Here is a 15,973-nt window from a genome sequence, read left to right on the forward strand (position 1 = left end):
AAATGCCATGGCATGAAAATAATTAAGAAATCCATGTTGAAAAGGCTACCCAAAAAAAACCAAACAAACAAAAAAAACCAAAACACAGTCACATACATTAACAAAGGTATGTTTTGTGCTTGGGACAGCTGCACAACCAGCTTTTCATACAGGAAAATGAATGAGTTAGATTAAAAAAGGAAAGAAAAAAAAAGGCAAGGAAGGTCGGGCTAGCCCAAAGCAAAAAGCATGACTTTATTTAAAACATAAAATACACTCCTTTGATTGCATTAATAATCATACCCCTCCCCCCGTGCTTTTTCTCCCCAAGCTTCCAAGAGAGGAACAAGTGTGTGTGAATAGTCACATGACAGCTAGCCCACTTTTGTGCTCAAGTGACTACGGCCTTTCTTGCTTTAAAGAGGAAGAAAACACACTAAATACTGACTTGTCTTTCCCTGTCATCTGGGGATTCAGGTTTGGTAACATTTTCCCAGTTGCAGTGGCAGTCAAATGTAAGGGCTAGAATGTAAATAGACAGATAGGCGGCCTCTATTCAAAGCAGAGAAAGCGTTGAGGTGCTCATGCAAAGTACTGCCAGGGCTTGTGATGGGCTTTCGACAGGCTTAGACAGAGTCAGAGCGGTGAAAGGCTTCCGTGTGGGTCACTGAGCGGCCCTGCTGCCACTTACTTTTACTATTCAAAACAGTGGCCGAGACCTTTTGACCGTTGGTGACGAGCTGCGTGTGTGCGGAACGGCACCTACAGTTAAAACTACACACTGATCTACGCTGAGCAGTGGGAAAACTTGAAGTAAATTTTCCTTTGTGATGTTGACCTTAGAGACGGCTTGGAGAAAGGAAAAAAAAAAAAAATCAAAACAAAGCAGTCAAGCAGGCAAACATGCTCAGAGGAGCTGAGATTCAGGAACACAAATGTTTACTGCGTTACTGTACAAATCACTATGTGACCAGGTTCAAGCAGGGCTTAAGTCAAATGATCAGGATACAGGCAGGTCTTGCAGATACCCTGCTGTCCAGTCTGTATCAATGTTTGTTTGATATTTACGAAGCAGGGACCCATAATACAGCCCCCCTTCACACAGCAGACACACACAACGCAGTACGTGATACGTCGGTTTGAGAAGAGTCGCACGCACTGACAAAACAGAAAATGACATTACAGAATTACCAAATAAAAGTTCATTTTCAGTTTCACCTCTCTTGTCCATAGACCAACCCTCCTTCTCTCTCACTTTCTGTTTCGTTCCCTTTTTGAGATCCTGATAAATGCTCAGTATCGCTCAATTGTTATATTTTGAGTGATGGGTACATCACCCTTCATTATACAAACACTTGGGGTACTAGATGTCAGCCTGAACTGAGAATCTCATTAACGCATAAGTTGGCTCTTCTCACCCCCTCCTTCAGCCCTGGTTGGGAGATGGGTTGTAAAGTCCATTCAGGTAGACAGGGGTCTGAGCCATGTCACTGTCCATCTGAATACGAGTATAAAAGAGAGGGTACTGACGAACTAACCATCGCCCTTACCTCCTCCTCTGAAAGCCCTCTGTTCTAGTGAAGAGATGACACAAATTATAGTCTGTGTTTTGCCTTAAAACCCTGACATTGGATGAGTAGATGGACACAAGTACTGTCGGTAGCCACGTGTGGTCTGTGCTAAAAACAAATGTGTTTAAGATTGATTTTTTTCTGTGTTCAAATACATATAGACCTCTGAGTATAAGCTGGCTCAGGGTAGTGGCAGTGATGGTGGGGTTTGCCCAACAGTAGGTAGTTGCATCCACAGTAAGGCTGGCAGTCTATACTACATTGAAAATCTAAACTGTCCTGTTCTCACAAGCAGAAATATTCCCACAAAGGAAAACCTTGTTTTGGCCTTTCAAAGTTTTTGCAGGTTACAAATTAACCTGCAGATTTTTTTTTATTTCAAAATTACCCAGATGGACCAATTGTGACGTAAAAATATATCAATTCCAGATAATGGAAGACAGCCATCCTCTGAAACAGTGGCCAGAATGTTGAAAATGCAGCGATTGTTGTGTTTTTCCACATGGTGCAACTTCAATTTCGTTCACTTCACCCAAGTACATCAAATCAAGATATGTATTAATATCAGGTTTTGGTATTTACTACACTGCACTGCTGTTCTGCGAGCCCTACAGCCCCTCAGTTGACCCTCCAACAGGCCTAAGCATTAAAGATTTTACTTCTGAATGTATTTAAAGATGTCTTCTAAACTAAAAATGTGTTATACAAGAGTCGTAGCTCCTTTCAGGAATAGCTCTGTGTGTGGCGAGTGTGCGGTCGAGAGAGTGTGTGTGACGTTGAGGCTGCAGCTACCAGAGCAACACGCCTACCATTTGAGAGCAAGCTGAGCAGGTAGTGAGAGTTTTAGCCTAAAACAATTGAGAGACCTGGGGAGACATGAGAACAGCTGCTCACTAATGGCTACGTGTGTTTACAGCAGAGAGCAGGAGGGAGGACATCTCACTCTGCTAATACTTACTACTTACGGATACTTGCGTCACCATAATTTGGTTTGGTCCACATCCATAAAACTCCCAACACTCTAACATTTTTCAGCTTTGTAGTTGTAATCTGTGCTATGTAAAGTGTTGCAGTATTCGTTCCTCTCTGTCCTGCTCTTTTTACAGACGTGTCTGAACTAGCTGTGACACATCCACTGGCTCATGGACTCAAACTGTGATTGTTTAACATTTAAAACATAACAATTGAATAATCTCTCTCTCTCTCTCTGTCTCTCTCTCTCTGTCTCTGTCTCTCTCCATGAGCCAAATAGATGTTTGGTCCCTCTTGTTCACTCGCAGATTCTCTTTGTGTCTTTATTTAACCTTTTTTAGATTAGACAAAGATTACTTTTAGTGTTAACATAAAAGGAAATATCCACTACTAGCACTTAATGATACTACTGTCACTCAGTACTTGCTATGTTACAAATCAACTACAACCAGTACAAAAAAATCAAAATATATTAGTTCATGGGCCATTTGAAAATACTGCCTTTGGGGTAGTGACCTTTTGCAAGGAGGAACAGTAGCCCAGTTATAAAATTTGGATGGTATTTGGAGTACTAATTTGGATAATTTGGGTTACTCCACTTGAGATGCAGGTAAAGTCCCCACGTTTCTAAAAATGTTCCTGGAAAAGTTCCTGTGGTTGGAAATAGCTGAAACCTCCAGTATTATTAGATATTATTTTATCAAATGCTGTCCGTTTCTGTTCTCTTTGTTTTGGGATTATTTTCACTGCAACTCACAAAACTGGTGCAGAAGGACAGACCTCTGGTTGTTGTGAGTGTGCTGGCATTTGCACCCAGCGGAATATTCGACAACGTTTGAGAATATGCCAAATTAGATTTTGAAAATAGTATACTGGAGTCCTGAGCCTTCAAGTGGCACTTAGGGTTAAAAATAACAAGTAGACCTGCACTGGTGATAACTGTGTCTGTATGTGTGTGTGTGTGTGTGTGTGTGTGTGTATAACTAATACAGCTTGACTGATCATCTGTACCACTGGACTCAGGTCACACACAGCTGCCAGCGGATCTTTCAACCACGTCTTCACCCAAATCTTCGGACCAGTGTACTGTTAAAGAGCTGACAGAGCTAAAATTAGGATTCAATCTTCAGCCCCCCATTTGCCTATGGATGTGCAACACACCCTAATAAAACTGTTTAAGTTGCGTTTTAAGGATTTAGACAGCTCAACCACATACACCAGATCTAATAGTAAAATAATGAACACCGTAATGCAGAGGCCACCACTAATGGTCCATTTAAATGGAGGTACCAGAATAAGCTAGTTGAGGAGAGCTACACCTTCTAGAGCACAAAACAATGTAAAAGCCACGGGCCATGTATTATCAAACAAGCTTCCCTGGATATTTTTCCCCCCAATTCTTGAACTGAAATGATGAAATCAGAAGGCAGGTAAGTAGATGTCATACAGAAAACTGGATGTTGATGCACTTAGTTGACTTGCAGTGGATTAGCCAGCAACATGTTATTCACTAAGCCTCTAAAAAGTGCCAGTGTTCTTTTTGTTTGAAAATGTTTAAGATGATTATGGCCTCTGACCCCCAGCATCCTTTGTACAGAGCACTGTGCTCCATTATTTCAGCAGAGACATCATTACAACAACAGCAGTGACTTATCGGACAGTATCCTTGTAAAAATTGAGGACCATGCACATTTTGTGGTTAATAATTAGCCACAAAAAAGGCAATATGAGTATTATTTCCTTGTTACAAAACTGTGCATTTGAAAAAACATTACAGTGGACCAGGCACTTTCATCACATTATGCTTCCATCTTCTGTTATCTACCACTAAGTATGTTAGCGTATCTACATTCATACTTACACATCGACACCTGTTTATGCCTTGTTGTATTTAGGTGACTGCTGAAATATTTCCGTAAGCACAGATGTGGGTTGACACAATTTTCGCCCAGTCCAATACTTAATGTCCAGTGTTGCTAATAGTGCTTCGTGATACAGACAATATAACTACTGACTGTGTAAGAGGTGTGTGCTGGGTGAGAAAAATTATAAAGTCTGACATACTGTTGATTAATACACCAATCACATGGCAGTCTTTAGGAATGGACAGCCCACTTCCCTAAATAGGCACAGTGGAGTTGGTTGAGTTAGCTTAACATCACATGATGTTATTTTGGTAACAAAAGTTGGACAGAAAGACAGGAGTGCTCCTTCTGAGGAAAAGGTGTCGGCACCTTAAACAACAGCTCCACAGTTACAGAGATGAAACAAGATGTCAGCGGTGTGGTGACACTTTGACTACTTAAAGCCAATTTAGCCACAAAGTCCATGAGATCATCCCCAACATTACATGGGTACTTACAGTCATGCACAAAATAGACTAATGATTACATTAAATGGTAAATACATGGTGGCAATATGCACGGTAAAAAAAAAAAGAAGGGATTCTAACTGATAAACATACCTGACCCAAGATATGAGCTCCCTGGATGTAAACATTTTACACTGATGTATGGATTCAAATTGACAAGACTGAAGACGTATTGCATTTACGTCATGATGTATTTATTTAGAGCAACTTTTATCTACCTTTAGATCAATTCATTTGCACAAAGTGTCTTCATTTAGATAGCACAACAGTTAGTTGTTACTCACTGCAGTCCTGTTTATTTAAGTCTAGTTAAAAGTCCATTCTGCCTGTACTGTATCAATTAAAAACAGTGAGGACTCAGAAATGTGTTGTTCTGAACCGCTGCCACTTACATAGGTTGACATATATCTGGGTGGCCATTACTAAACTTACCTGACTATGGGTATACTATATAGGTCACTCTATTCAATGGTTGGCTGCACATGTAATGTAATGTTTCATATGTCTATAGATGTCTCTGCAGTAGCATATGGCTGGCTCACTGTATGAAAGCATGTAGATATTTCCTTCAGGTGTTTGTTCACGAGGCCTTGCAGCACTTCCATGCCCGTTAGAGAAGCCTAGTGGATGTACAGTTCATAAGCAAGATCATATCAGAGGTGAAGAAAAAATCAGCACTATCACTGACCAAAGCCACATAATCCCAGAGAGTAAAATCCACAGACTAAGAGTTTAATCCCATTTATATCCTGCACTTGCAGATTAAAAAAGGAAAAAAAATAATACACATCAGCGGGATGAAAATCCTCATGCAGGGTTTTCCCTGCCTATCTAACTCAAATGTCTATGTTGAACACTTCGGTGTGTGATGTTGATGGAACAAAAAAGATGCAACTCAACATTGAGGGAGCACTTGGACAGTCCAGAGAGCGCACACACTACAGTTATCTTTTAAGTCATCTTCAAAAAATGCAGCATTTGCCAGCATTTTTTGATTTAATGACTAAATAATTACCTTTGTGAGATGAATACTTTCTACGTAATAACTCAAACACTGATGTTAGCAGAGCGGAGCAGCCATCAGCAGTAACAAAATAGACTGACTGACCAACCAGCACACAATGCAGCATTTATCAACTTAAACCAACTCTGAGGTGAAGAGAAATACCTCGAGGTTCAATTAGATTCACCTAAAATCCCTGCGCTCGCTCAGCATGTTGGACAGTGATGACTTTCCTCTGAGCTAATGGTAGAGCAGAGAGGCTGCTCTCCACTACTGGAGACATGATGTTAATAACACAGCAGAGCACTCAACCTCCCCCTCATTTTGTAATTATCATAGGGGCAGAATTTTGTAGGACACTTTAAAATTAATTAATTTGTTAATGCCGTTAACTTTTTTTAAAATATAAAAAACGCTGTTGGCCATTTATCTTATCTACTAGTTATGTGTTGTTTTGTATTTCATCAGTGAACGGTTTGACACACAGTATACTGGAGCAGGAATATTGCCTATTCCTTTCTATTCATTCAGTCACAAATCAATTATGAATCAAGTATTGATACTGACTTGGACTGGCACTCACATATTGTGATAGTATTGAATCAGAAGAGAAGCATGTCGTCCCGGGCTACAATATAAACGTTATTTGTCACAACTTTTATTTTTCATCTTTATGTTCAATCTTGGCATAAAATTTAAATCCCAATAAACACGTTTGTCTGTCAAACTGATTTTGTTTCATCTAAGCATATGACACTCTAAAGTTGCAACTGCGCTTTCAAACTGTGCACGGTGTCCACGCATGTTCTCCAACCTTTATTTTAATCTTTGTCTCCAAAAAGAAAAAAAAAATCCAGGACTTTTATGAAACCCTGTTATGTGAAAACAAAATAGCTCCCCCCCAGGCCAAAAGACTAATGATCCAGGTTTTAAACACGTGCTCATTATCTTGTGGTGACACTCATCCTCATCCTGACCAGCTCTACAGTGTACACACCCAAATGTCCTTCAAAAACACAATCAAGAAGGCTCGTCACACAATCATATCATCACACCGGCATCAACGCAATTTTTCAGAAATGCTTGCAGATTGAGCCGTCTCTGTCCACCGGGGCTGCTAGACAGTGTGTCAAACACATCCTGGGTGTCAGTGTTATGGTGGGGCGGGTCACCTCCAGGTCACACAAGCCAGTCAACATTAAACTGAATTGATGATTTGTTTGATAACTGGATGCTACAGTTCATTTACAAAGGAATGATGCAATGAATCGGAGTTAAATCTTAAATTCCAGTGAAGCTGAGGGACCAAAACACCTGTGAAAAATTACCAAGATAGAAAAAATGTATCTAAACATAATAAATCAGCACTGTGAGTTTGGATCAATGATTGATCATTAAATGTAAATGCAATGAGGAGATTGTAGTGCTACAAATTGATAAACTACATGGCCAAAATAACATTTAAAAAATGTTTCATAAAATATATGTTACATATACTTTTAAAAATAACTAAGATGAACAATGGCAAGAAGAAATATGTCTGATCTTGATACATAAAAGCACACAGAACTAGTGAACTTTTAAAATATATTAGAGTCAATGTCACATTTATTCAAATTAATTGTTTTTAAGAAAGAAAAAAAGGAAGAGTTACTGCATTTAAACTGAGGAAACCAAATATGGATTTATACAACATTTGATGTAATTTTTTGTATCTATTTAGTTACATTTAACTGTGACTTCAGTCAGAATTGGAAAAAAATAATTTCCCTTAGGTGTGGTTACAGATGTCTCAAATCAAACGTCAACTCTAATAACCAAAAAATATGTTAATCAAATCATTATTTCTTACATAATATAAATTATACAAGTTATATTTATTATGTTTCTTGGCATTCAGGTTCACTGTCAAGATGTACAACACCCCTTCCCCACCATGTTGTCCTACATCTGAGGTGTACATACATTCATCAGGAATCCCGTCGGCTTTAAAACGCCTTTATCACAAATACATCATATACAGTTTTGCGATAGGGGGGAAAGAAAAGAAATCTAGGCTGCCAAGCCTGAACCCATCCGATGCTCGGCAGATGTCTCTCTCAGTCTGAGAAAAAGCGGTGATGAAAAAGGCTTTGAACGCCATCTTGTTCATTGCAGCTGCTTGGGCCCTGAATACAGGAACCCATTCATTCGAGGAGGCGGAGGGAGGGGGCACACTGGCAAAATGAATTCAGCTTTGTGAGCCACTAAATACAAATAGCTCTTTTAAGAAACATCGAAAACTTCCCGAAACGACTATAAATCGGCGATTTTCAGTAATGAATCCTTTAGATGCGATATCTCAACACTGCGAGTCAGTAAGTTGGTCGGAGCGGCAGGCGACATTCATCTTGCCTCGGTGCTGGAGGAGGCGCTCAGCTCGGCTTCCTGCGACAGCACGTCTGACTCGTTGCTAAACCATCTTTCGAAATATTTACCACTAAAATAGAAATCTCCGGACTCATCCCTCCTACTTTTAACACATCCGATTGGTGATCTGACGAGGATTTGCTGCTTTCATCGTGGATCAAGCGTGCCCGTCGCTTGAGACACTATGGAGCAGCGCGGCCCGGTGGGGGCATGGATACTGAAGCTGCTAACAACTTGCCCTGCAACAGACCCGTGATCGAGATAACCAGATTGTCAAAAATCCAATTAGACAATCTCGTTTTCACATCATTAAAAGAAGAGGTTCAAATTAAGGCCAAAGAGCGTGTTTGCAATCTGACGCTGGTTTAACACTCGTGAAACTAAAATGGCTATTGCCACACTCCCTTATTGTCATTTTCTCCTTGCGATCTTACAACTATGTCACCACTCTGCCACAGATGCACATTTTATATTATTACTATGCATCGTGCATTGAAGGGAAGAAACCCATTAACGAATTAGCCATTTCTGTGTAAGAACCATCAGTGGCTGACTGACTCTGCAGACTCAACATGGGAATGTTAACATATACCTGTGACATACAGTAGCCATAATCCATTACGGTTTGGTTTCGATTCACTGATTTAAACCCGGTTGATTCAACTAGCTCCTTTTAAAAAACACACACACACACACATACATACATACACACAAACACACACACACACAGCCTGTCAGATAAGTGCTCACAGCTGCGAAATTCAGCATTACGTAAATAATCGTACCGAGGCGAATATTAACGTTTCGATGCAACGAGTTTTACATATAAGCGACATATTAAATAACGACAACGACCATCTTTACCGACCATACAAACACATTCAGATCAGCCACAGCAGGCTGCAGACGCAGGCTGCGGCCACTGCTGGCTAACTTGTACGGACTGGCTACGGAGCAGTGGGGGTGGTGGTGACTCTGTTGGTGAAGTAGCCATTTTTAGACTCCCTTCGTTGTCAAATTGCATGATGCTACAAAATTGTTCAACCTGAGTGGAAGTCAATCCAAACCCGCTCGACTTATGCAAGTGTATGAAGTTGCAGCCATGTAATCATTATCTTAAACAACAGCTCGGTCAAGGGTTGGTCAATTTAAGTTCAGAGTAGCAAAATGTGCGACCAATTAGCTTACCAGGTATAATCACTAGCTATCTATAGAGGAAAGATGTGGTAAAATCTGGGCCGACGTACAGATTCAAAATAGCTGGGTTCAATTTTGTATGTAGATTGAAGCCCTACGGTGAAATAAAGCTCAGGGAAATGTACTACTAAATCAAAGCTGGTTCAGTTGAACCAAGACAGCTTATTTCTTGAGAGAGAGAGAAAGATACCCGGACGTTGAAGAGGGGTGCTGGCTAACCTACCGAGCTGTCACCAACTAATTAACATTACCAGTAGCCATTAAATGCCCGCTTGCCGGATAAAACCATTAAATGTGAAGGCAGTTCAAATTTCTTCCGATTAATAGACACTTAAGTTTGTCTAACAGTGACCCCCCCACCCACTCTCTTGGCAGCAAAGACTAGCTAGCAGCAGGCTAACCACAGCTAACTAACGGAGGAGCCACTCAACCCAGTTTAACCCCTTTAGTTCATCTTCCCGAGCCGCACAGACACTCAGCGCCAGAGCATTTCCTGAAGCACTATTTCAAATATCGTTACATATATAACTCACCCGCTTTCAGTCGAGGGTGTCCGTTGTTTATATCACATTGACTGGAAACAGCAAGAAACAGCAAGAAAAAGCTCGTCTCTCCTCTCTCTCTCTCCGCCCAGGCGCTCAGATTTAGCTAGTTTAGCTACCGAGGAGCGGCACTCCCCGAACCCAGTTTTTGACCCGCCGAGGGGGGAGACACACCGGCTAAGAGACGCAGAGACAAGGCGGTGTTTTCACCCAGATAGACGAGTCAAGAGAGTCCAGTGTGAGCGTTCGTCCAATTCAACGCAAATTCCAGCTCAAAGCAAAAAAAAAATCCCTTCTTGTCTTTCCCACCGTCGTCGTCCCTCTTTTTTTCTCTCTTCCTTCACGCCAGGATCTCAGTCGCTTCTTCCTCCGGCCATCAAACAGCAGAGATGGGCGCGGTAACCCTGCACTCAGGTCTGGGAAACCCCACGTTACGGCAGCGTCATAACGCACGGCTGAAGGGTCCGCGACCACCTTCGACACATCAGGAAACACTGCCATCTTTGGTTAAACCAACACACACACCTAGATGATTTTTACCTGCCAAAAAACACCACTTTTACACATTTTTACAACTTTATTCATTTAAGGCGTTTAAAGCAAACACGCCCTGAGGAAACGAGCTTTTGTACGCTGAAGCGGGTTTGAACAACAGCCTTCCTGCTTAGCAGCACTTTGTGGCAGTGGCTCTGAAACTGGCACACAGAGCTCCACAGGTCCATCAGGGTACTTACATTTTAATTAATAGTTAATTATAATAGTGAAAATATTTAGGAATGATTGTTTCATACGTATAGAGTAGAATCTCTTCATAAACCATGCATACTTTCATAACCCACAGTTCCAAATAAATGTCCCTGTAGGAGCCCCTGGGATTTTTGTTACATTTGAAATTTGTCCAAAAGTGGATTGTAATATTATGTAATGTAATGTGTTTTATTACCATGTTTGACTATCAAGAAAATGTGCCTTGCGTGCCAGTGCCACAACCGCTACTCCAAGTCAATAACACTGTCTCATTTGCAAACCAAAACAGACTGTGCTTCAAATTTAACTACAGAAGGGCATGTTCATGTGTGCCAGCACGTCAACTTCAAAACACAACCCTAACCACACGTACATTTAATATCGTTTAAATTTGATCATGTAGCTAGTGTTGGTCGATGTGGACAAAATAATATACCACAATGTATTTGACTAAATACCACAATCTCAATATTGCAACAATATTGTAGGGGTGGCGATTGGTGCTTTCACAATATATTTACACAATGAGATTTTTGATAAATAATCATCAATATTTTGGGTATAATGACTAAGAGGGTAAAGGCCAATAATAGAGCCACTAGAACAGTCTGGTAAATTCAGAAAATAACAAATGAAAGAGGATTTCTAGCCTCATATCATGATATCGATATAAATATTTTTTTCTTATCTGTTAATAATACCTTGACAGTCATCAATCACTGCCCCCATCAACAAAAATGAGGTCAATTAATGCAGGCTTCAGACTTTTTTTCTCTTTACCATATCTTATGGTTTACAAACTGGATCCTTGTGCTCTAGTTTCAAGCTAAGAAATCAATGGGGATTTACTTCCTGCGCTGAGTGTTTGTGGGTGGACCATCACAGCACCATAGAGATGACTTGATCATTATCACCAGTAGTCTAGGTAGAGCGCTCAGAGGAGGGGTAATGCTCAGTGGGTTAAGGCGTTACTTGGAGACATGGAACACTTTGTCATCCTGTGGGACAACAAAGTGTGTATGGGCTCGGTCCGATGGGGGAAGATGACAGCATCGCCAGTTCTGGTTTGGATGAAGAACACTCCCGAGATAGAGAGAGAGAAAAAGAGAGAGAGTGCTGTTCTGTCTACTCTCGCCCAGTGTTTCGGGCCTGTACTGTTTGTGTCAGATCTGTTTTTGATTTTGTCCCTTTACAGTCACAATCATTATTGTGGTTTAGTGTAAATAAAATGTGAAATGGATAACAACCAGAGTGCATCCTTCTGAACATGAAACACTGCTCTGTTTCTTATACAGGGACAGAAAGTCAAAAATAACTGAAACTGCTGTCTTTTAAAAAAAAAAAAAAGCATGCGTCATTTGAAGTTATCCATCAATATATCCTCTGTCTTGCTAATCTGTATTTCCACCCGAGTGTGTTTGTGTGTGTTCTGTAAACCTCAAACATGTGGGAGGAAGCTGGCCTGTTATCCTGTATGAACAATCCTCTGCTGTGGGATGGTCAGCACTGTAACCACACATTAGTGCACCTACAGGAGGAACATTCCCCATAGTAACTGTACTGTACTGTATGGAAGGGTGTGTGTGTGTATGTAGAGAGTGTAAACCCAACAGAATTAAGGACATATTGGTGTTGGTTTAGATTATAAGGCCCTACTTTTTTCACAATTTTACTTATTCACAGCTTATTGTGTCTTAACTTAAAAAAAACAAACACACAGTGACAAAAACAGTGACAGGATGAGTTGAAAACACTACTCCTGTGTGTGTACTTGTGTTCTGGGTGTGGGTTTCCACTGGGACTCATCTGCCCAGGTTAATGCTGCTGAGATTTAGTTGCCCCTGGATACACCCCTGCCTGTCTGCATACATGTGTTGTGAAGCTGCTTTAAGCAGGGCTTCAGACCACCCAGGGGAGAAGCTTTATTGTCTGGATTCAACCTTTCGATGAGGAGAGCGGAAAGATAACAGTCCACACCTTGATGTGCTTTCTGCGTTGATCACGTAAGATCAAATTCTGTCGTGAGAAATAAAAAGTAGTAAAACAGCGATGACAAGAAAAGCTCGTTATGAGGGAAACAACCATTAAAATAAAGATACATGTAAATGTTTCTATAGGGAACATTAGTTTAATCTTTTATATCATTTAAAATATAATATATAGAATAATATATGATCCTCTAAAAACTTTCTTATTCTGTGGTCAGCTATAATTATATTTATTATATTATAGCAGTATGAGCATGTTACATATATATCAGTTTGTGTAGTTGTAATAACCTCTACAGTATGTTTTAATGTAACTGTATATAATTCAGGGCAAAGCCTCCAAAAACTTGTAGCATGGATATTATAAATTCATACTCACTAACCTGATGGGTGGTGTTCACATAATAGACAGAGACACACACACACACACACACACACACACACACAGCCCATAAGTAGCACTATCTCGCAGCATTAGTGAGAGATCAGAGGAGAAATCAGATTAGAAAAAGAGGCAAAATGACAACACAAATATTGCCTAATATGATCTCATACATTTCATAAAACGAGTGACATTACATGAGGCTAAGCTCATAATGACCTTGCTTTTTATAGGCGGGTTGGGGTACTGTAATCTGATTTAGCATAATCTCCTACAATCTCTGATAAATGCTTACGGCATGTATCTCTGAGAGAGGTCAGAGCCTATTGGTCCGTTTCGAGGCATTACTGACATCTGCCGTTCACACGCGCAAGGCCTAGTTCTCACACACACACGCGCATATACACACACACATACAGGAGGACAAGCTTTGGAGTTTTTCAAGTGAGCACTTTGTAATAATTAAACAATTTGAATGTGAGAATAATGCTGCAAAAAACAAATAAAACATCCAGATTAGAGACTGGAGTGTTATTTTTAAAGACTAATGATGACACTGCAGTCATTTGAAACAGTGTGTACAGCTGCTGTGTCATCATAGAATTTCCTTCTAAAGCACTGGTTCAAAACCTACACAGACACATACTGTAACTGTACTACTTATAACATATAGTTTACTTTTATTGTATATATTGTATATGACATATGGGTAAGTGGTTGGAGTTTTGGTGAGTCTGACTGGAGGACAAACCTGCTCTGCTGTGGACTGGAAATTAAACATACACAGCATACAACAAAAGTAAAATACATAAAAACAGTTACTTTTACTCCTGTTATTACAGTAACCACTGCTGGTACTTCAACTACTGACACTGGTTTTACTGCTACATTCTTCTTAATAATGGAAGATTGACTTTTTATCTCTGTTATCACTGCTACTGCTTAATTCAAATACATATACAATTTAATTTCAAGATGCACATATAATCCAAAGTCATTTCTGGATGAAATTATATATAGTTTGTAGCTTTTTAAATATATAACATCCCTATTTGGTTTCATGTGACTTGCATATGATCTATTTTTACATAGAAATGTATATGTTGTACTAAATGTTATGGTGTTCATTTGTGATCCTTAGGAAAGGCCTACACATTCTACAGAACAAAGTCAGGGAAAAAAGGCGGCAAGTATTACAAAGCATCAAAACAGAATAATCTCATGTTTTGACCTTGTAGATTAATTTATTAACAATTAACAGACTGATATGTCTAACTATATACATGTGTAGCTTTCTATGATGTTCATATCTATTGATACAATCCTCATCTTCATTTAAGTTCATTATTATTCCCAAAATAACCCATCACTTTTTGAAAATGAGAAAAATGGTTTCAATACTAGTTTATTAATATTGAGAGAAGATATATTAGAGCTTTCAATATAATGCATTTAAAAAAACTAGACAAAGAAAATTAATAATCAATCAATTATGTAGAATTTGTATAGAGAAGTGGAGAGTTGTCCTCTTTATCCATCAGTGGGTTAAGATGAAATTTTGTAAATGTGATTTTGTAATGTTGTGTTTATTGACATTTTCTTATTGTTTTTATCCACTAAAATATGAGTAAGTGTATTTATTTAACGTGACTGTTTTATAAACCATGTTGATTGTGTGAAGTAAGTTAAAGAACTCAATACTCTCCTGTCCTATTAAAGTGATCTGTTAATAATAAACTCACATATTTTTTCAATGACTTAAATTTAACATTACTGCTTTAAATTCCATAACATTCAAGGAATTCCATAACGCCTGGATGACGTGGGGACATTAGGAGCCTCCTGGTGGCAGGTGCTTGTAATTGCAATCATGTAGTGCAGTGAGGGCCCAGACCCAGGCCTTCTGCATGGGAGTGATAACCTGAGGATAGACTGAAGATGCTCAATTGTGTGTGTGTTTTTACCTTCAGATATTAGTAAGTTTGAGCCACAAGAAGATGTTCCAGTGTGATGTGTGAGGGTTTTACTCAGTGGCATTGTGTTTGGAAAAATGAAGAAAATCCCCCAGTGAAGCTGCTAATATGCTGCTAAGAAACATGTTGTAACTTGTATAATTTGTCATAGCAGGAAAAGCACAGCAGCTGAACTGAATTCAGTTTTAATAAAATTATTTACACTTGTACATAATGTCTTCTGTGAGTGAGGCTCTACCAACAATTCAATGACTCTGTCTTTAAATGGACTCATTATCATTCTGTGATGCTCTAGATGCTCTTTGACCGGCTTTCTCCTTATGACAATAACATCATTCTGTGGAAAACTTGTTTTTGAAGCTGATATTTAGAAAAATACAAACCATCAGCCTACTAATATTCTATTATTGGTGATACTACAATTACCATTCATCAGATAAGCGTACAGTTGCAAATACAGATCAACATGGCAGTCTAGGCCTGATCAATATCATTTTACACAAAAGGCCTCTCTCTACCAAACCATTGTTTTCCATCACTGCACATTCTGTCATATTTCCCAGACTGCACCTTGTTTGACCTCAGTATGAACTCCATTCACTTGATGGGTACAGTACCAGCAGTGCTACAGTATATACTGTATACATCTGTTGGTTTACATCAACTGACACACCCAATTCTGATATAACACAGCTTCTTATATGGGCTTACATGCACCCCCTGGTGGTGGATTTGATTCCTACAGTCAGGTACTTTACAAAAGGCTTATGGCTACATATAATCTGAGAACTTGCTCTTCCTTTGCTTTGGAAGCAAAGTTCTCTCGTGTATTGGAGAGG

At 39.6% G+C, this 15,973-nt stretch overlaps 1 protein-coding gene across 1 annotated transcript in view; it reads right to left on the bottom strand.

The window, feature by feature from the left end:
- Nucleotides 1–10,461, bottom strand: part of LOC128356831 (guanine nucleotide-binding protein G(I)/G(S)/G(T) subunit beta-1-like) — a 36,958-nt gene extending 26,497 nt beyond the window's left edge. The window contains exon 1 of the mRNA XM_053316985.1: nucleotides 10,036–10,461. The gene's annotated coding sequence lies outside the window, so the exon portion shown is untranslated. The remainder of the gene's footprint in view (nucleotides 1–10,035) is intronic.
- Between the last annotated feature and the right edge of the window lie 5,512 nt (nucleotides 10,462–15,973).

The sequence above is a fragment of the Scomber japonicus genome, chromosome 4 (assembly GCF_027409825.1).
Source record: "Scomber japonicus isolate fScoJap1 chromosome 4, fScoJap1.pri, whole genome shotgun sequence".
Taxonomy (NCBI): Eukaryota; Metazoa; Chordata; class Actinopteri; order Scombriformes; family Scombridae; genus Scomber; species Scomber japonicus.